This window comes from Molossus molossus, unplaced genomic scaffold (genome assembly GCF_014108415.1).
Source record: "Molossus molossus isolate mMolMol1 unplaced genomic scaffold, mMolMol1.p scaffold_m16_p_27, whole genome shotgun sequence".
NCBI lineage: Eukaryota > Metazoa > Chordata > Mammalia > Chiroptera > Molossidae > Molossus > Molossus molossus.
Genome location: NW_023425363.1, coordinates 3,442,822 through 3,465,247, shown reverse-complemented (window position 1 = coordinate 3,465,247; position 22,426 = coordinate 3,442,822). Strand labels below are relative to the sequence as shown.

Sequence of the window (22,426 nt, the reverse complement as noted above, 5' to 3'; positions counted from 1 at the left end):
GAGCTATTTTTATTATTAATAGTTACATAGTAGTCCACTTATGAAAATACCATAATTTGTTTAACCAATATGGCCACTAGCGTTTTGTTTTTTCAAAAAAAAAAACAAAAAACAAAAAAAAAAACAAAGCCATAGTGAATTATGTGTGTGTGTGTGTGTATTTATTTTGTATATTTGTGCAAGCAGCTTTGTAGGATAGATTCTTAAAGTGGACTTGCTGTTACATGCATGATGTAAGTTTGATTTTTAACTTAAGTATATTGGTATGCCCTAAATCCTGGCCAGCACCAGATATTACAAATTAAAACCTTCAGACAATTTAAGGAGTGGAAAAAAAGTGATTTTAATTGGTCTTTTTTAAATCCTCACTGGAGGGTATTTTTCCATTTATTTTCAGATAGGGAGGGAAAGAGAAACACCGATGTGAGAGAAACATTGATTGGTTGCCTCCCGCATGACCCTGACCACAGCCCAGGTACATGCCCTTGACCGACATTGAACCTACAACTCTTTGGTCCTTTGGCCTATGCTCTAACCACTGAGCCAAACCAGCCAGGGATAATTGGACTTTTATTAATCACTATTGATGTTGAACATTTTTTAATGAGGGAGTTGTATTTCTTTTATAAGTTGCCTGCTTTTGTTTGTTTTTTTAGACAGGGTTATTGGTCTTTTTCAGATTGATTTGAAGAGTTCTTTATGTATTAGAGCATTTGCTTTCTCACACATTGCACATTCCCACCTCCAGCTATTTTTTTGTAGTGTTGTATAGTTAGAGATATCCAACCCAGCACTGTGCTGCCTGACCTTGGGCACATTAATTAACTTCTGTGAGCCTTAATTTCTTTCTTCTTAGAAAGGAGATAATGTAAATAACATTTAGCACAGTGGCTCTCACATAGTAAGTAAATAATAAATGTTGGCTGTCTTCATTATTAGTTTGTATATGGCTTCTGGTGTAATGCTCTACTTTAGAAAGACCTTTCTTACTGTAACATTTACAGTATTTACCCATCTACTGAACTGAAAATGCACCTTGAGGAATATTATGTAGAATATGCTATTGCTTGTTTTAAAAAGGAAAAATGGTGTATATCTATTTGCTTGTATGTCATAGGATGTTTCTGAAATGAAACTCAAGAAACTGATAACATTAGTTGTAGGAAGGAGAACTAAGTGACTGAGGTACATGCATAAGAAAAAACTTTTGAACACACACCATTTTGTATTTTTAAAACAAGTCCTCAGATTTTAATTTAATATTGTTATGATTTATTTCTATTATTTTCTTTTTAAATTCTATTTTTTTTTGATCCGTCTGGAATTTATTTCTGGTTGTGTGTTTTTTTCCACCAAATAGAAATGTCAGTACCATTTAGTGCATTAACCATTCTTTAGATTTGCAACTTTTATTATTCATTGTGAATGTGTTTGGAAGTATTAAGTTCTATTATGTTCTCTTAATATTTTGTTGTATATTACCATATTCTTTAAATTATTATTGTTTTATAGTTGTAATACTGGTAGGGTTAGTCACCTGTTCATTACTCTGTGTTGTTTGTTTGATCCTTTGATAATTCTAGTCTATCCTTTTGTTCTCATAGACTTTTATATTCTCAGTAGGTTTTCAAGCTTTAATTCAGTCAAGTTCTATACATTTCTTATTTATTTTGTTCAACAAATATGGTAGGAAATCAAACAGGGAGTTTACATTCTATGGGGGAAGACAGAAGTATGTACATGTAATCAAGTAAAACAAACTAATTCATTAGGTTATGATTAATCTGTAAAGAACAAAAAGGGTGATGTGATTGAGAGTAAGTGGTGTGGGCCTACCTTTTTATAGTGGGGTTGGGAAAGGCCCTTCTGAGAAGATGACACTTGAACTGAGACTTACGTTTGAAGAGGAATCAGCCACGTTACTATTCCAGGCAGACAGTAAAGAAGGACAAAGGCCTAAGGCAAAAAAAAGGGCCCCTTAAGGTAAAAGAACTGGAAGTAAGCTACTGAACAATTGAGAGAGAAACAGTTTAGATAGTTGGGGTCTTGTGGGCCACAGTAAGTACTAGGATTTTATTTGAAGTTGCAATGGTAAACCCTGGGGAGTTTTTTGTTTGTTGTTGTTTTTGTTTTTTTTTTGTTAATCTTCCCCCCCCCCCCAGGATATGTTTTCCATTGTATTTTAGAGGGAGGAAGGACAGAGAAGAGAGAAACATGGACAAGAGAGAGACACATTGATTGGTTGCGTCCAGCATGCAACCTGACTAGTGCCGGGGATCAAACCTGCAACCCAGGTACTTGCTCTTGACCAGGAATGGAACCTGTGACCCTTTAGTTTAAGGGCCAGCACTCTACCACTGAGCCACACCGGCCAGGGCAACCCTGGGGAGTTTTAAGCAGAAGAATGACATGTTCTGATGTATGGTTTAAAAATAATATTTTGAGTGGAGAAAGTATTGAAGTAGGAAGTCCAGTTAGGAGTTTTTTGCAGCGAGAGATGAGGATGAGGGAGTTGAGATGGAGAAGCATGGGAGGCTTGGGGATACAGTGGGTTTGGAAGGAAGAAGAGGACTTGCAGTTGGATGGGTTAAGCACTGTTAGGTGCTAGGGAGGCTATGTGAGCAAAACATAGATGGTCCCTGCCCTTACTTACAGGTGTCTAGTGGTTTTGTTTTTTTTATATATAAGTCAATAAATTTTATTTTCAGTCAATTGCTTTTTTTCTACTTTATTTTGGTGTATACCTAGACATAGAGACTATTCATTAGTCTTGTTTTATTTTGGTCCATAACTTTTAGCAGTCTGTCTATTAGTGGGTCAAAGGAGAGCCAGCAGAACATGATCTTTAAGATAACTGTCTCTAAGTTAAAAAAATAAATTACCTTGGGGAAGTTACTTAGCCTTTTTAAAACCTTAATTAGGGAAAATAACTAGTGTTTTAGGTGAGTTTTTGCATGGCCATGCTGTTAGTACAGTGCCTAGTATACATAAATAAAGCTCAATAAATGGTGACTTTTTATTATTCTCCTTAGGTATTGTCATATCTATTAATTCTGGCCAAGTTCAGGTTTTTCTGATCTTAATATACAGTTCTCTTTTGTGTTAATGGAAGAGAGAATTGACAGATAGTTGTCTTTTGGCTTTGAAATATATATATTAATTCTTATAGTTGAAGGAGTGAATATTGTTCAACTCAGAGAAGTAGTTCAATATAATGCAGCCCCCAAGTTCTCAGTTGTGTGTTGTCTACTGTTATCCTGGGAAAATTTTTCTTTCTCATTTTATGTAGGGATAAACTAGAATTTATTTTTTTAATTCAAGAATTATATATTGAATGCCTGTATCCTTAGATTAATCAAATAATTATGCCCTTATTAATGTGTTTCTTTCAGTATCATACTTTGTCGGTGTAGGATAGTTTAACCTAAAAGGCTTCTTCTTTAGCTCCCATTCATCTATCTTCTAAGGGAGATAACATAATGTAAAAAGAAGCTACAGATAAAATACCTTGTTGATGCTATTCCTGCAGAGGAGCACCCCCCTCCCTCCTTTTTTGTTTTTTTTTAAAGGGAAGAATACTTTGTTTCACAGGGGAAATTTTATTTCAGTTTAGCACCACTCTGATCTCATATAGACTACAGAATTCACTTAGGTGATTTCTAGTCTCTCTCCTGCTGAGGGCTGGACTCCGAGATGGGCTCAGAGGTCAGCTTTCTTTTCTCCTTTTTAAATTAAAATAATTTTAATATTTTAATTTTTCAATTACTGTTAACATACAATATTATATTAATTTCAAGTGTAAAAGCCAGTGATTAGACATTTATATAATTTATGAAGTGATCACCTTGATAAGTCTTGTACCCATCTGACACCATACATAGTTATTACAGTAGTATTAACTGTATTCCTTATACTGTACTCCACATCCTTGTTGGATTTTTTAAGTTCTTAGTTTATTAATTCTCTTATGTAAAATCTGCACAGTCACCGCAGATAAAGTCACTGAAGAATCTTTGTTCCTTCTGTTGTCCCATCTCCAGTTTACTTTTTGCAGCACCACCAATGCCTTTGTACTTCTTCTAGTTTTCTTCATTTTCTTCTTGTGTTACTTTTTTTTTTATCCTCACCCGAGGACATTTTTTTCGATATTTTGTTCAGATAGAGTGGGAGGGAGAGAGAAACATTGACGTGAAAGGGACACATCGAGTGGTCACCACCCACACCACCCAACCAGGGCCGGGGACAAACTGCAACCGAGGTACGTGCCCTTAGCAGGAAGTGAACCCGGGTCTCTCCGGACCGCAGGCCGACGCTCTAACTGCTGAGCCAAACCGGCCAGGGCCTTGTGTTCCTTTCTTGAAGTCATAATTTCTTCATGCAGGCCATGTCTTGCAAGTCTGTGTTTGGGTTCATTTCTCTTTGCGTGATCCCAGGAATCATAAATCATGCCAAAGCCAGATATCTTGCCACCACCAAAATGGGTTCTGAATCCAAACACAAAGATGACATCTAGAGTGGTCTTACACATTTTGGCAGGCTTCTCCTGAATTTGTGTCTTGGGTACTGTTACCTTTTCAGGGTGAAGAACATTTGTTTCTGATGAAGTAGTCTATTGGTCATGAGCTACCCAGCCCATACCATTAATTCTGTTCGTGATGGCGGCCCATCTTCAAGCAGCCAGGGAGCATAAATCTCGTGATTTTTAAATTTGTTTTTATTAATCTTCACCAGAGAACATGATGAGAGAGAGACAGAGATAGAGAGAGATATCAACTCATATCTTTCTGTAAGCATCCCGGCTGGGGATCAAACCCATAGCCTAGGTACATGCCCTGTCCTGGAATCAAACCCGCAACCTTTTGGTGTACAGGATGATGCTCCAACCAACTGCACCACACCAGACAAGGCTGTGATTGTTTTATAGCTGGCAATTTGTACTTCTCAATCCCTCCCTTCCCCTTTTTTTACCCATCTCTCGAGTCTCTTCCCATCTGGCAACTATCAAACTGTTCTCTGTATACATGTTAGTTTCTGTTTGGTTTGATTCCATGTATAATTGAAATCATACGGTATTTGTCTTTCTCTGTCTGACTTATATCACTTAATACCCTCTAAGTCCATCTATGTTACAAATGTCAAGATTTCATTATTTTTTATGGCCAAGTAATATTCCATTGTATATATATACCACATGTTCTTTATCCAACTATCAGTGGACACTTTGGTTTCCATATCTTTTTGATGACTGTTTTTGAAATTTTGTTGTTGCAAGATATGTTTCCTGTTGAGTAAATGTATGTGTGTCTTTATTACAGTACTCCCTCCACATCTGCAGGGGATGTTACCAGACTGCTTCATGTTGGGGGCGGGCCCTGCCCCACCACTGTCAGGGAACTTTCGAGTGTCAGGTGACCTCCAGGTTCCTGATTCATTTAGGATAAATTTTAAGACGCATACAGGTAAAAGTGAGAGTAAGTAAGTTTATTAAAGCTTGGGATAGTGAGGCAAAGGAAGGACCCTTGGAGACAGGATCAGGGGATAAGTCCAGGACAAGCTGCCACTGCCCATTGCTTCCCTGGTTGCAAGTCCCGCAGGGTCTCTTACAACTTAGGATAGAAGAAGCAAAGGAAAAGAGAGGGCACAGGCGGGCTAAAAGAAGAGGTCACGCTGGCGTTTTTTTGTCCTGTGAGTTTTACCTGTTTTCTGTAGGTGGGAGTTTTAGAGGAGGTCCCAGGGGTTGATCACAACAGAATATTCCTTAGATTTCCTGGTATGTCATTTAGTAGATTGATATACTAATATGAGCTTTATAGTGGGTCTTGGGTCATTTTCTGGTTAGTTTTACTTTTATCTTGGATTAGTCTGGCTTTAATTTGTTGTTGTAGTTATTGTTACCTGTCTTCCTGACTAAGGTGATTTAAATCACTTGCTCTTAGATATCTTTGGTTAGGGAGCATAGGTTTAAACCACCTGCTCTTAGGTATCTTTGGTGAGGGAGGATAGAAGCTTGTGAGTTTTCAGCTGGCTGTTAATTGCTCAGTTGTTCTGGGCTGTTCAGCCACTTGTCTCGGTTTTGTCATTCCACTTACCAGGGAATTTCCTGGGTTCTTATTAACCTGCCTCAGGAATATGCTCCAAGATCCCCATCCAAGATGCCTAAAACCAGAGATAGTACTGAACCCTGTATATACTATGTTTTTGTTTTTATACATACATACCTTTTCACTTAAAGGAACCAACGTACTTCCTTTGGCATATCCAAATTTCCAGCATCCACTGCTCTTTGTGCTTTGAGGCCATTGTTAAGTAAAATAAGGGTTACTGGAACACAAGCACTGCAATATTGCTACAGTTGATCTTACGATAACCAACACGGCTACTAAGTGACTAATGTGTGGGTAACATACATCATGGGTATTCTGGACAAAGGAATGATTCATGTTTAGGCAGGGTGAGGTGGGATGCAGTGGGATGGTGAGAGATTTAAATGTCATGGATTGTTTATTTCTGGAATTTTCCATTTAATATTTTTATATTTTGGTTGAGCACGAGTAACTGAAACCTCAGGCAAGGGAGGACTATGGTACTTTAACATGGAAAGAGGAATTTAAGTAGAGCAATTTCATTTTACTATATTTTATTGCCTAACCAGGATTCAAACCAGTGACCTCTTGGTTCATGGCTCAATGCTCAACCACTGAGCCACACTGGCTGGACAATCAATGAAATTTTTAAATTATTCTCCATGCTAATATCAGAAGGGTGTCCATGACATAGGCAATAATGATGGCTACATCTAAATCTTCTGAATTCAATGTCAAGTTTCCTCTCTCGTGGATCTTTTCGAAGTAGAGACAGGGTGCGGTATCTAATAACTTGTAACATCCTTTGCAGCCTTTCTTTCCAAGCAGTTGCCAAATTCCACACTCTGTGTCTCCTATAGAACACGCCTTGACCCAGCCCAAGCCCCTGTAAGTTCCTTCTCTGTCCTCCTGTTGGGATGAACATCGTCATAAAAGGGAAGGAGATTTGGTACTACTGGGGCTGAGAGGTTCTTGCTAGTACTTCTGAGACAGTTTGAGAGTCAGTTGAATCTTCTTTATTTTTAATCTTAACTGGAGGATATGTTTTTTATTTATTTCATTATTATTATTATTTGTTGTTGTTGTTAATCCTCACCAGAGGATATCTTTTCTGTTGATTTTTAGAGCGAGTGGAAGGGAAGGGGGTGGAGAGAAGCATCGATGTGAGAGAGACACATAGATTGGTTGCCTCCTGCATGTGCTCCCCCAGCAGGGGCAGGAATCGAACCTGCAACCCAAGTATGTGCCCTAGACTGGGAATTGAGCCCGTGACCCTTCAGTGTGTGAACCAACACCATAACCACTGAGCCACACGGGCCAGGGCCATTTTTATTTTAGAGGAAAAGAAACAACAATGTGAGAGAGAAACATCAATCAGTTGCCTCTCTTATGCACCCTGACTGAGGATCAAACCCACAACCTAGGTATGTGCCCTGACCGGGATTGGACCGGCACCTAAAGGTGCCAGGGACGACATTCCAACCAACTGAACCACCAGGCCAGGGCCAGCTGAATCTTCTTCACTCAGCATCTTAGAAGACCCCAAAGTCAAGGTTGGGTTAAACTTCTTTGGTAAGTCCATTGAAAGTTTAGTCACTGCTTCAAGCTCCTCCTAGATTCCCCCAAAGGGTTCCTGTGGAAGGTGATGCTCAAAACTTTCAAATTGCTAGAGGAGCCCAGAGAGAACTGTATAACCCAGAAATAGAAATAGCCAGGAAAGCCAAAATTCCAACAAAACGTGGTGAAAGAAAGAGCTAACCTTGTCTAGGTGTCTATCACATCGATGTTTCTCTCTGTCTCTCCCCCCCTTCAGATGATAAATAGAAAAATATCCTTGGGTGAGAAATAAAAAAATAAAAGCTGAAAAACTATTTATACAGTGACTAACATGTGACAAACATAGGAAACAATACTATATATTTTACATATGCACATAATAAAAGCATGAATATATGAGATATACATATACTTTAGGGTAATAGATACAACTAAGGAAGAAAAAGGATCTAGGAAGGGGGTACAATTTTTAATACTTTATTTCTTATAACAAAAACTGAAACAAGTATTATAAAATATCGTTTTTCTTAAACACGGACATTTGCCCCTCACTATGCTTAGTTACCTGAGAATATTTTTCTATTTATCATCAGATAGAGTGGGGGTGGGGTGGGAGAGAGAGACATTGATGTGATAGAACCACACTGACTAGTTGCCTCTCTCATGACCCAACCAGGGCCAGGGACGAACTGCAACCAAGGTACGTGTCCTTGACCAGAATAGAACCAGCAATTCATTGGTTCCTGGGCCAATGCTGTAACCACTGAGCAAAACCAGCCAGGGCTCAGCTTTATTTATTTTTTTGAGGTTATATGTTTTGAAACATAATAGCTTTAGTTTTTTTTTTTTCATTGTACCTGCTGTATAATATTTTACTATATGAATATACTACATTATGGACTTTAAGTTGTCTTCAAATTTGCCTTTTGCATTGCTGTGATAAATACCCTTTTGTATGTAAGTATGTGAGTTTCTGTAGGGTATATATTAAAATTGCTGTGTTGTAATGGATCACATTTCAGAACAGTGTAGAAAGGCAGACCTGTTCATTAACTGTCAATTAAAGAAAATACAGGTAGGATCCCCCCCTACCTAACAAGATTTTAGAAAAATATTTAGGTGATTAGGGAGCTAAATTAAAAAAATAATAATAAAACTTTAAAAAGTATAAGAGGAGAATGTAGAAGAATATTTTTTTAAATTTGGGGTACAGAAGGTCTTCAGAAAGATGGAACAAGTTATGAATTCTGGAAGAAAATACAGTTAAGCCCTGGCTGGTTTAGCTCCATGGTTAGAGCATTGGCCTGTGGTCCGGAGAGACCCGGGTTTGGTTCCCGCTAAGGGCAGGTACCTTGGTTGCAGTTTGTCTCTGGCTCTGGTTGGGTTGTGTGGGTGGCAACCACTTGATGTGTCCCTTTCATGTTGATGTTTCTCTCTCTCTCTCTCCCTCCCACTCCATCTGAACAAAATGCCCTCGGGTGAGGATTAAAAAAAAAAGAAAATACAGTTAAGTCCTCAACTAACTTCCTAAGTAGGTTCTTCCATATATAACTGAAACAACTTTTATCAAAGGCTAATTGAAATAAACAAGATTGACTTTCCTGTGGAGTCTCATCAACATGATAATGTAACAGTGTTGAATGGAAATGACTTAAATTGAGGACCTGCTGTATTTCATTTTCTAAATATACACCCTTCGAAACCCCTGCCAATGACCTCCACCCCTTTCCCCCCTGCATCCTCAGGCAAGGCCAGCCTCTCCCCTTCACTTTTCTTCTGCCTCCTGCTTTGCCTTAAGGCTTTTGTAGTCCTCCATGAAATGCTCTTATCTCTACCAGGCCAACTGGTCTTCTCTTTCAAGCTTTGGCTCAAAAGTCATCTTAACTGCACTGAGACAACAGCTGTAAATTGGGTTTATTTCAGGAAATCAGGGCATCCAGTCATCCTAGCTGAGGTTGGCTTTCAGCGATCACACCATCAGAAATGTCTCTCCTTCCATCTTGTCTCATTCGGTTTTAGTTATAGCACCCTATGGTATTACTCCATGATTATTTATTTTCTATGTCACCTCACGGTAAAATGACATATCTTGGTCACCATTCTGTGCCACTGTTTATAACAGTGTTGGTACATAGTGAGTACTATTCGATAAATATTTGTTGAATATATGACATTTCTGTCTTTGGTCTTAAAATCTTGTGAAGATATGACAAATACATGAAAAATTGAACACTAATGGTATACAAAAATTTTGCATTATAAAACAAAATGTTCTCATCTATACAGACTTTTTGTGGTATACTCTAAATAAAATTTTCCATTAGCTAAACTTTATAAAAAACAATTTTCTAAGCTCATATATTGAATATTTCAGACAATTCCTTGAGAAACAGTTTCAGGCATTCATCTTTGGGTATCTGTATTGAATAATCAAATAAATTCCTAGAAGTGGAACTGCTGTGGTAGAGAATATGAGTATTTTCAAGGTTTATGGTGTATATTGCCAGTCTTCTTTAGAAAGCACTGTGTACTCATTTTTACATACCAATAGTGTGTAAAGGAATGCCTTATTCCAAACTCTCACCAGCACTAGACATTATTTTTTAATATTTTGCCAATTTGGGGAGTGATTTTATTTTATTTTATTTTATTTTGTGACTGTGACTTTATTAATTTTATTTCCTTTGTTAATCCCATATTCTTGTCATGTGTTAAGTATCTGTTGTGATCTTTTTTTTCTTATTGATTTGTAAGCATTATATTTGATTTATCAGATTTTGCTATTATACTTATTCTGTTTTGTGGCTTGCCATTTAAAGTTGTCTTTGCTGTACAGAAAAATAAAATATATTTTTTAAGTTAAATAACCAACCTTATTTGTGCTTTTGGTTTGTGCTTAGGATGCCCTTCTCTTTCCCTAGTATTTATATGTATTTTTGTTAGACGTTTTTCAAAATACTGCAGATGTTACCTGGTCTTTTAAAAAAATCTCAGATTGGAAATCAGTTTGAGAATATTATTGTCCTTAATTTTCTTGCCTTATCCTAAGGGTCAGGGAACAAAGGGAAGAAAAACAAATGGTAATTTCTGTTCTGTGAGCTTTTCAGGGGAAGATTTAGGACAGAAACCAAAGATTTACTGGACACAGTAACTCTCTAATACTGTATTTCAGCAAAAAGATGTCTTTGCTTATAAGATAATGTTATTTATCTCTAAGATTAAGAAAAAAGTGCTGATAATTAAACCATAAAGTGTCATTGGCTGTCGGATGCATATTGACTTCAGAGTTTTTAAGATATGAACACAGGCCCTGGCCAATTTGGCTCAGCGGTTAGAATGTTGACCTGCAGTCCAGAGAGATTCGGGTTTGGTTCCTGCTAAGGGCGCATACCTTGGTTGTAGTTTTTCCCTGGCCCTGGTTGGGTTGTGCAGGTGACAGCCACTCTATGTGTCCCTTTCATGTCAATGCCTCTCTCTCTCTCTCTCTCTCTTTCCTCCCTCCCACTCTATCTGAACAAAAAATGGAAAAATGTCTGCAGGTGATGATAAAAAAAGAAAGATACGAACACAGGGGGATATTAAAATCCATGAAATCTGTTATATATTATCTTGGACTGTGGCACAATAATTTCTAAATCCTGTGGTTGGCTTTGTATAGTTTTATTTGTTTTTGGCTTGGTAATTTTTAAAAAACCGCTTTATTGAGATATAATTTGTATACCATACAATCCATTGATTTATTTATTTTTTTACAATGCAGTGGTTTTGAATATATTCAAAGGTATATACAAGCATCACTACAGTCAACTTTAGAACATTTCACCACCTCAGAAAGGAACTCCAATACAGAGCTATATTATTTAGCCTTGAAAAGCAGGGTAACTTAGATTTAATGCTATTGTATAGGTAAGCCTTGAAGACATGCTAAGTGAAATAATCCAGTCACAAAAGGACAAATACTGTATGATTCCACTCATAGGAGGAATAGCCAAATTCATAGAGGCAGAGAGTAGAATGGTGATTGCCATAGGGAGGGGGAATGGGGAGTTAAGAGTTTAATGGGTTTAGAGTTTCTATTGGGGGAGATGAAAAAGTTCTGGAAATAGATGGTAGTGATAGTTGCACAACAATATGAATATACATGACGCTACAGAGATGTACACTTAAAAAGGCTAATATGGTAAATTTTATGTTGTGTGTATTTCACCACAGTGAAAAAATAATTGAAAACCCAGATACTTTAGCTTTCACCTGCTGTTTCTTCATCCCCACCTCAACATCCCTGAGCAGTCACTAATCTACTTTCAATAACTATAGATCTGACTGTTCTGGACTTTAATATGAAAGGAAAAATACAAAATGTGTATTGTTATGATTGGCTTTATTTTACTTAACATAATGTTTTCAGGATTCATCCAAGTTATAGCAGGTATCAGTACATCATTCTTTTTCATGGCAGAATGATATTTCCTTGTATGGGTATACCTGATTTTATTTATTCATCACCAGTTGATGGAAATGACACTTGGGTTGTTTCCAAGGTTTGTATAGTTATTTTGGGACTTGAGATATTAAGAAATAAAAACCTACTCCACTTATATTTAGTAAAGGAGGACTGACTATAAGGCTGTAGTTCAGTTCAACAGGTATCCAAGCACAAGGAAAGAAATACAGTGGTCTCTTGTGGGGCTGACCCTGGAGTGACGAGTCAGGAGCCAAGGCAACTGCTGCTGTGTCTTAGGGGCCTGCGCGTTCTCTTGGCTCTTCTCTATGCATGTCTCCTCTAGTCTGTGTCTGGGTTGGTGTTCTCTGCTTCCCCTGTAACTTCTGTGGTTACATCTTTGGTTCATCTTGACTCCCACTGTGGGCACTTTGCGATTCAGTTTCCTGTAGCTCATGTTCTCAATTCCAAATTCTTAAAGAGGGATATAATTAGTACATCCCTGGTTCTGTAGGGTAGTGCACTTGATACAGACGTGATGTCAAAACCACACCTTAACTAGGGGTAGGTTCTCTAGAAGGACTGTGTGCATATGGACCTGGGCATGACCAACCTGTGTAGGACACTAGTGCTAGTCAGTTTAAAGATTGACCTAGTTCTCTAGGCTGGTGGTCATCAAACATTTTGATCTCAGACTCATTTATACTCTTAAAAATTTAGAACTCAAAGAGCTTTTTTGTATGTGGGTTATATGTGTTGATACTTATTTACCACATTAGATATTAAAATGGGGGAAATTATAAAGATATTTATTCATTTAGAAATAATATAAACTCACTTAATGTTATATATATATATATATATATATATATATATATAACATTTTTATGATACCTATTTCCTCAAATCAAAAAACAATTTATCGAGAAGAATGACATTATTTTACATTTTTGCAAACCTCTTAATAGCTGGCTTAAAAGAAAATAGCTTGATTCTCATATCTGCTTCTACATTCAGTCTTGCAATATGTTGTTTTGATTGAAGTTGATGAAGAAGAGCTAACCTTATACAGATAATGTATTTGGAAAAGGAAGGGTATATTTTTGATACCTTACCTAAACTAGAAAAGTGATAATTTTTAAAGATTAGTTGCGTGTAGAATCTGAAACCGTATCAGTGAATCTTTTATATTCTGTCACAGTAAATATTTATTGGTTTTTTATGTACTTTATTGTGGTAAAATATCTTGTGCTTTAAATAAATATTCACATATTATTTTATAATATTCTGTATTAGTCATTTGGAAAATATTGATTCATTGAGTTATGCAGGTATTTCAAATGTTGAAACATTTTATTATATAATATCAAAAACTCACACTTAACATTACCACCAGTCTTGTCAGAAAAGTCTTTGAATGTGGGGACATTGTCAAATTCATGGTGGCAGAAGCAAGTTTTTCCGAAATTCAAATTTTTACAAATATTGGCAGTTGTCTTTTTGTTGTTGTTAATCCTCACCCAAGGATATTATTTTCCATTGATTTTTTTTTTTCTACAGAGAGTAGAAGGGAGTTGGGGGAGGGAGGGAGGGAAAGAGAGAAACATTGATGTGAGAGAGACACATCTATTGGTTGCCTCCTGCACTCACCCCAGCTGGGGCCAGGGATCAAACTTGCAACCCAGGTGCGTTCCCTTGAATGGGAATTGAACCCAAACACTGGTGTGTGGGCTGATGCTCTAACCACTGAGCCACATCGCCAGGGCTGCAGTTGTTTTCTTTGAAGTGATAATCTCACTTTGTTTCTTCCTTGAAAGCTTTCCCATTTAGTGCCTTCTTAGGTTATCATTTTGGGGGCAGGATTATTTAACAAAAACAATGTTTCCTTATAAACACTCTTGAATCCTTTTAACCATTGACTTTTTTATCACCCCAGAATTTACAATCATAGATTTTTGTTTTTGCAATATATATTTGTTTCTCAGACTTTTATAGACATTTACTGAGCAGTTGCTATGTGCCATGTCCCATGTTTTTACTTTATATAGCTGCTGATATTATTTGTGATATATTAAAAAAACTTTTTTAAGCATGAAGGGAAAAACCTGTTAATGTTTTTTAAACGTCAGTAATTTCCATTATATTAAGTAAATACATGAGAGAATGCTTTTACTGGTAATTGTGGTTTTATTTATGTAGCTATCGTTATAATTTATTAGAAGTACACCTGGTGCTTTAGTTCTTATCAGTTCTATTTTTTCCCATTCTGTTTAGGTAGTTTCCTAGAAACATGATTGTTTGTTCGACTTGATCTCACAGCCTCGTGAGGACTTCTTTACTGATAATGTCAAGTTCAGGTTATCCTCCCAACCAAGGAGCATTCAGCACAGAACAAAGTCGTTATCCTTCCCACTCTGTTCAGTACACTTTTCCCAACACCCGGCACCAGCAGGTAAGGAACACATACTGTGCAAGTTGCATATGCATTTTGCGTTTTTCTTTTCCTATTATGTTTGTTGGTCAGAAACCAAATGTAGTTGATATATATAACAGCAAGAAGCATTCTCAAAGATGGAGAACTAAAGGTTGGTGATTAAATTATCTTTGGCTTCTTATATGGCTTTATGACAGGGTGACCATGTAGGATTTTGTTGTAGGATTTGTTGTGTTTGATTGTAGGATTTATTGATAGAAGAATATCAGTTACCTAGAGTTTCTAGGTTAAGACCTATGTTTGCGCTCCAAGTTTTGGTTGAATATTAAGCTGGCAAGATAACTGGGTCTGTTTTGAGTGATGATGGCCAGGATAGAGCCACTTTCTTCTTGAAAGATTTGATGGTAGGAACACGAAAGAGTTTGTATGATTGATTTACCTTGTGAAAAATATAATATGAGATGAAATGATCATTCAGAGAAGAAAAAAGCAAATTTACCAGCAAAATATAGTTGAGTAATACTGGGTACTACTGAGGATTTCTTTGAAGTGTGGTCATGCTTACAGAGTGAGAATGGATATTCTTACCTTGTTTCTGTTTAGGGAAGCATTCAGTCTTCCACCATTAAGTGTAATATTAGTGGCACATTTTTGCAGATGCCCTTTTTTGGTTGAAGAAGTTGCTTTCTAGATTGAGAATTTTTGTCTTGATTGATTGGGTGTTGAATTTTGCTTGCTTGTCCTCCCTCCCCCCAGTGCTATTCATCTTATTACTAATTTCCTAGATTATCATTGCTTCTTTTAAAAAAAATCCTTTGAGGTTTAGTTTATACTTAATAAAATATATATATATATATTAAATATATATATATATATATATATATATATATATATATATATATGTATATATATACATTTTGACAGATTTATACTCCTATAAAACCAACACCAAAGTGAAGATATATAACATTTCTATGCCCCTGAAAGTTCCCCTTTCTCCCATTCAGATCAGGCCTCCTTCCCCACTTCCCACAAACCTTAGCTCACAGGAAACCACTGATCTGCTATCTGTCATAATAGATTATATTTGTCTTGAGTTTCATGTGAACTCTTTTATCTATGGTTTCTTTTGCTTCTCATAATATTTTTGAGATTTATTTATGTTTTGGCAGTTCTCTCAAAGTTAACTGTTTTTTAACTATTTGGTGGGGTGTAGACACACTACAATTTGTTTATCTAGTTACCTATCCCCATTTTTGGTTATTGCAAATAAAATTATTTAGAAAAACATGTATCTATGTGTTTATTGTATTTAAATTATATAAAGAAGTATTGCTTTATTCTCTTAATAGTATCCTTTGGAGAATATATGTATGCTTTATTTTTTTGTTGTTGTTAATCCTCAATCAGGGATATTTTTTCTTTTTTAAATTAGTTTTCATGGATTTTTGGTTTTTTTTAGAGAGAGAGATAGAAACATCAGTTGGCTGCCTCCTGCACAACCCCTACTGGGGTTTGAGCCCACAACCTGGGCATGTGCCATGACTGAGAATCGAATCGGGACCTCTCAGTCCATGGGATGATGGTCAATCCACTGAGCCACACCAGCCGGGCAAGGATATTTTTTCCATTCACTTATTTTTTAGAGAGAGTGGGAGGGAGGATAGGGGGAGGGGAGACAGAGTGAGAGAGGGGGGGAGGTATAGATTTGTTGCCTCCTGCAGGTGCCCTGATAGGGGCTAGGGATGAACCTGCAACTCAGGGAATTGCCCTTGACTGGGAATTGAACCCACAACCTTTTGCTCCACAGGCTGCATTCTAACCACCAAGCAACCACTGGAAAGGCCAGATGTTTTTAATTTTTATCAAGTCCAGTGTATTAATTTTGCCTCTTTTATTTCTTGCTTTTTTGTCATATTTAAGCAGTTTTTGCCAAACTCAAGTTCATTAGATTTTCTCCTAATTTTTATAATTTTGAATTTTACATTGAAGTCTGTGACCTATTTTGAAATAAAATTTTATGGTGTGACATAAGGGTTGTTTTGCATGTGGGTATTCAGTAGTTCCAGAAATCTTTTGTTGAAATATTATTTTTTCCCAGTGATTTACATTGGTACTTTCACTGAAAATCAATTGACCATGTATGTACAAGTCTATTTTCATTTTCTCTACTGTTCCATTGAGATATATATATATTGTTTATCTCTATTGCACATTGGTGTGATATTCTATATACATAAATATTTCATCTTTTTTTGTTTTTGTTTTTAATCCTCTCCTGAGGATATTTTTCCATTTATCTTTAGATAGAGTGGAAAGGAGGGAAAGAAAGAGAAAAGCATCAGTGTGACAGAGACACAGCAATTGGTTGCCTCCCACATGACCCAACCAGTGCTAGGAACTAAACCACAACTGAGGTATGTTCCCTTAACTGGTATTGAACTCGCAACTCGTTGGTCTGTGGGGTGACGTTCTTACTGCTGAGCCAAACTGGTCAGGGAAAACATAAATCTTTTAATAAAGAATTTCATATAGTATTGAGAGAAAAAATGGTGATGGAATGAATGGAAGCCACACAGACAATCTCTCAGGACCAAACGGGAATTACAACTAAAATAAAGACAAATCGTCAAACAAAAGAAACAGAAAAGCAGCGGGAGGGGACCATATAAGCAGGGACACTGGTAGGATCTATGGAGTCGTGAGAGGGTGGTGGGCTGGGAGCCCACAAACAGCAGCAGTCTTAGCAGTGAGCAGTGCCCTCGAGATTAAAATCTCAAGCTGGCTCCACAGCACAGAGGGCCAGGACACAGCACTACATTGGCTACAGCCACTCACCTTGGGCTCCTGCAGAGGGAGGGCAGACTGGACTGAAACTCTGTGGGAACACCCGGGGATTTGGAGGGCACTCAGAGTTTTTGCTGTTGTGGCCACAAAGGATGGTGGCCAGCTTGCTCCTTCCTGGAGGTGCCAGGAGAAACAGCAGCCCCTCCCTTGAATATTCAACCTCATCCAGGTGAGCCAAATAAATGCAGATTGAAGCTCATTAACAACCATTATCTGCCCTACTCTGGAAATCCTGTTATGCAGAACACCTGAGGGCTACATCCCAAGGCCCTGCATAACTCAGACTGATAGCCACCAAGCAAAAAGCTAGAGGATAACTGAAACTTTCCTAGATTCTTGCAAATCTACCCAGGAAAGTATGACTTGACAGTGGTGTTTAACGTGGGCCCTCCCAGGCTCATCCAAACCCAGTATAGGGAGCCACAAACAGCAGAACACCAACACCCACAGGGAAAATTTGGCAGGCTCCAAAACACACTGAGATAGCCAAAATGATGGGAAAAAGAAACAAATCCCAAAAGAATGAGAACTCTACCAAAGATATGATAAATGAAATGCAGCTAAGCAAATTATCAGAAGTACAGTTCAGAGCCATGATCTTGACGAAGCTCAACAGCATGAGTAACGACATCAACACCATGAGTAAAGATATGGGAACACTGAAAACCAACCAAGTGTAAATGAAGAATGACATACCAGAAATAAAGAACATTGGAAGGACTAATCAGCAGAGTAGAGAAAGCTGGGACGAGATCAGTGAACTGGAAGACAGGTAGAAAAAATCAACCAACCGAAAATGAAAAGGAAAAAACAATTAAAAAACAGGAAGACAGCTTAAGAGAACTGTGGGACAACTGGAACTGTAATAACATTCACATCATAGGAGTCCCTGAATAAGAAGAAAATGGGCAAGAATTAGAGAATATAGTTGAAAAAAATAGGAACAGAAAACTTTCCTAACTTGGTGAAGGAAGAAGGCATTCAAGTTCAACAAACACAGAGAAACCCAAGAAAGAAGAACTTAAACAGGCCCACACCAAGACACATAATAATTAAATTGCCAAAAATTAAAGACAAAGAGAGAACTGTAAAGGCAACAAGAGATAAGCAACAGGTTACTTACTACAAAGGAACCCCCAAAAGACTATCAGATAACTTCTCAACAGAAACACTACAGGCCAGAAGGCAGTGGCGTGAAGTAATCAAGGTCATGAAAAACAAGGATCTGAATCCAAGACTACTCTATCCAGCAAGGCTATCATTCAAAATACAAGTTCAAATAAAGAACTTCCCAGACAAAAAAAAAGGCTAAAGGAATACATTAGCACCAAACCAGTACTGCAAGAAATGTTAAAAGGACTCCTGTAATTAGAAGAAAGGGGAATAAAAATATAACCACAGTAAACAAAAATGGCAATTAATACATACATATCAATAATCACCTTAAATGTAAATGGATTGAATGCTCCAATAAAAATACACAGTAGCTGACTGGATACAAAAGCATGACTCACATATATATTGTTTACAAGAGACCCACCTCACAAAAAAAGACTCACATAGGTTGAAAGTAAAGGGATGGAAAACAATCTTCTAAGCAAACAGAAAGGGAAAAAAAGCTGGGGTAGCAATACTCATAACTGATAAATTAGATTTAAAAATGAAGGCTATAACTAGAGACAAAGAAGGCCACTACATAATATTGAAAGGATCTATCCACCAGGAAGATGTATCCTTGGTAAACATATATGCACCCAATATAGGAGCACCAACATATATTACAAAGGAGAAATCGACAGCAATACAGTTATAGCAGGGGACTTAGACCCTCCACTGACATCACTGGATAGATCCTCTAGACTAAACATTAACAAGGAAACAGAGACACGAAAAGAAAACTAGATCAAATGGATTTAATAGATATCTACAGAGAATTACACTCCCAAACTGCAGAATTCACATTCCTGTCAAGTGCACATGGGACATTCTCAAAGATAGACCACATGTTACGGTGCAGACTACATCTCTACAAGTTCAAGAAGATTGAAATCATATCGGGCATCTTCTCAGATCACAATGGCATGAAACTAGAAATCAATTGCAACAAGAACATGCAAATACATTTGGAAGCATGGAGGCTAAATAGCATGTTACTGAACAAGGAATAGGTTACCAAGGATATCAAGAAAGAAATTAAAAACTTCCTGGAAACCAATGAGAATGTACACACAACAACACAAAATCTATGAGATGCGATGAAAGCAGTTCTGAGAGGGAAGCTCATATCACTACAGGCCAACCTTAAGAAACAAGAAAAATTTCTAATTGACTACCTAAACTCACAACTTCAAGAAACAAAGAACTAGAAAGCAAACAAAAAGAAAACCCCAGAGCAAGAAGAAGGAAGGAAATAGTAAAGATCAGAGCAGAAATAAATGACATGGAGACCAAAATAACAATTCAAAGGATCAATGAAACAAAGAGCTGGTTTTTTGAAAAAATAAATAAATAAACAAGATTGATAGACCCTCAGCTAGACTCACCAAGAATCAAAGAGAGAGAACCCAAAGACACAAAATAAAAATGAAAGAGGAGAAGTAATAACTGACACCACAGAAATACAAAGGATAGTTAACAAAAACTATGAACAATTATATGGCAACAAATTGGATAATCTAAGTGAAACAGCCAAATTTCTAGAAACACACAGTCTCCCAAAACTGAACCAGGAAGAGATAGAAAACTTAGACCAATAACAACAAAGGAAATTGAAGATGTAATCAAGACTCTCCCAGCAAACAAAAGCCCAGGCCCGGATGGCTTCACAGGGGAGTTTTACTGAACATTCAAAGAATAACTGACACCTATTCTCCTCAAACTGTTTCAAAAATTCAAGAAGAAGGAAGACTTCCAAACTCGTTTTATGAGGCCAGCATAATTCTAATTCCAAAACCAGAAAAAGACACTACAAAGAAAGAAAACTACAGGCCAATATGCCTGATGAACATAGATGCCAAAATCCTGAACAAAATACTAGCAAATCAAATCCAGCAATACATCAAAAAAATCATTCACCATGAGCAAGTGGGATTCATCCTAGTGATGCAAGGCTGGTACAATATTCACAAATTAATAAATGTGATACACTACATAAACAAAATGAAAGATAAAAACCATATGATCATGAATAGATGCTGAAAAAGCATTTGACAAAATCCAGTACCCATTTCTGATAAAAACGTTCAGCAATATGTGAATAGAAGGATCATCTCTTGATATAATAAAGTCCATATATGAAAGACCTACAGCCAACATCATACTCAATGGACAAAAACTAAAAGCATTTCCCTTAAGAACAGGAACATGGCAAAGATGTCCACATTCGCCACTCTTACTTAACATGGTACTGGAAGCCTTAGCCACAGCAATCAGACAGGAAGAAAAAATAAAAAGGATCTAAATTAGAAAGGAGGATGTGAAACTGTCATTATTCACAGATGACATAATATTATACATAGAAAACCCTAAAGACTCCATTTAATATCTACTAGACTTAATAAATAAATTTGGCAAAGTAGCAGGATGCAAAATTAATGTCAAGAAATCGATGGCATTCTTATACACCAGTGATTAACTCACAGAAAGAAAAACTGAAAAACCAATCCCATTTACCATTGGGGCAAAAAAATTAAGATACATAGGAATAAAATTAACCAAAGAAGTAAGGGACCAATTTGCAGAAAATTACAGGACATTGAAAAAAGAAATAGAAGAAGATATAAAAAAGTGAAAGCACATACCTTGTTCATAGATTGGAAGAATTAACATCATTGAAATGTCCATATTATCCAAAGCAGTCTATAGATTCTATGCCATCCCCATTAAAATACCAATGACATATTTCACAGAACTAGAATGAATACTTCAAAAGTTCATATGGAACCAGAAAAGACCCCGAATAGCCACAGCAGTCTTGAAAAAAAAGGACAAAAAAAAAAGTAGTTGGGATCACAATACTGGATGTCAGGTTATACTACAAAGCCACTGTAATCATAGCAGCCTGGTACTGTCACAAGAACAGACATATAGACCAGTGGAAAAGAACAGAGAACCCAGAAATGGACCCAAGACATTATGCTCAATTAATATTTGACAAAGGAGGCAAGAGCGTACAATGGAGTAAAGACAGCCTCTTTAATAAATGGTGTTGAGAAAATTGGACAGCTACATGCAAAAAAATAAAACTATACCAGCAACTTACACCATACATGAGAATAAACTCAAAATAGATAAAAGACTTAAATGTGACCTGTGAATCCATAAATATCCTAAAAGAAAATGTAGGCAACAAAACTTCAGACATCAAACGCAGCTAAATTTTTACTGATACATCACCTAAGTCAATAGAAACAAAGGAAAAAATGAACACATGAGACTACATCAAACTGAAAAGCTTCTGTACAGCAAAAGATACAATCATAAAAATGGAAATGCAACCTACTGTATGGGAGAGCATAACTGCCAATGATATATCAGATAAGGGGTTAATTTCCAAAATATATGGAGTACTCATACAGCTCAACAAAAGGAAGATGAAGAACCCAATTAAAAAATGGGCAGAGGAACTAAATAAATACCTCTCCAAATAGGACATAGAAATGGACAAGAGACATGAAGAAATGCTCAACATCACTAATCATCTGAGAGATGCAAATTAAAACAACAATGAGGTATCACCTCACACCTGTCAGAATGACTGCCATCAACAAATCATCAAACAACAAGTGTTGACGAGGGTGTGGAGAAAAGGGAACTCTAGTACACTGCTTGTGGAAATGCAGATTGGTGATGCCACTATGGAAAACAATATGTTGATACCACAAAAAATTAAAAATTGAATTGCCATTTGACCCAGCGATCCCACTTCTAGGAGTATACCCTAAGAAGCCTGAAACACCAATTAGAAAGAATATATGTACCCTCATGTTGATAGTAGCACTATTTACAGTAGCTAAGATCTGGAAACAGCCCAAGTGTCCATCAGTAGACAAATGGATAAAAAAG

General features: G+C 36.9%; 1 protein-coding gene across 8 annotated transcripts in view; it reads left to right on the top strand.

Annotated features, from left to right (window-relative positions):
* Nucleotides 1-22,426, top strand: part of NCOR1 (nuclear receptor corepressor 1) — a 245,674-nt gene that overhangs the window by 9,720 nt on the left and 213,528 nt on the right. For all 8 annotated transcript variants that reach the window (XM_036278322.1, XM_036278328.1, XM_036278326.1 and 5 more), the window contains exon 2: nt 14,356-14,533. The gene's annotated coding sequence lies outside the window, so the exon portion shown is untranslated. The remainder of the gene's footprint in view (nt 1-14,355; nt 14,534-22,426) is intronic.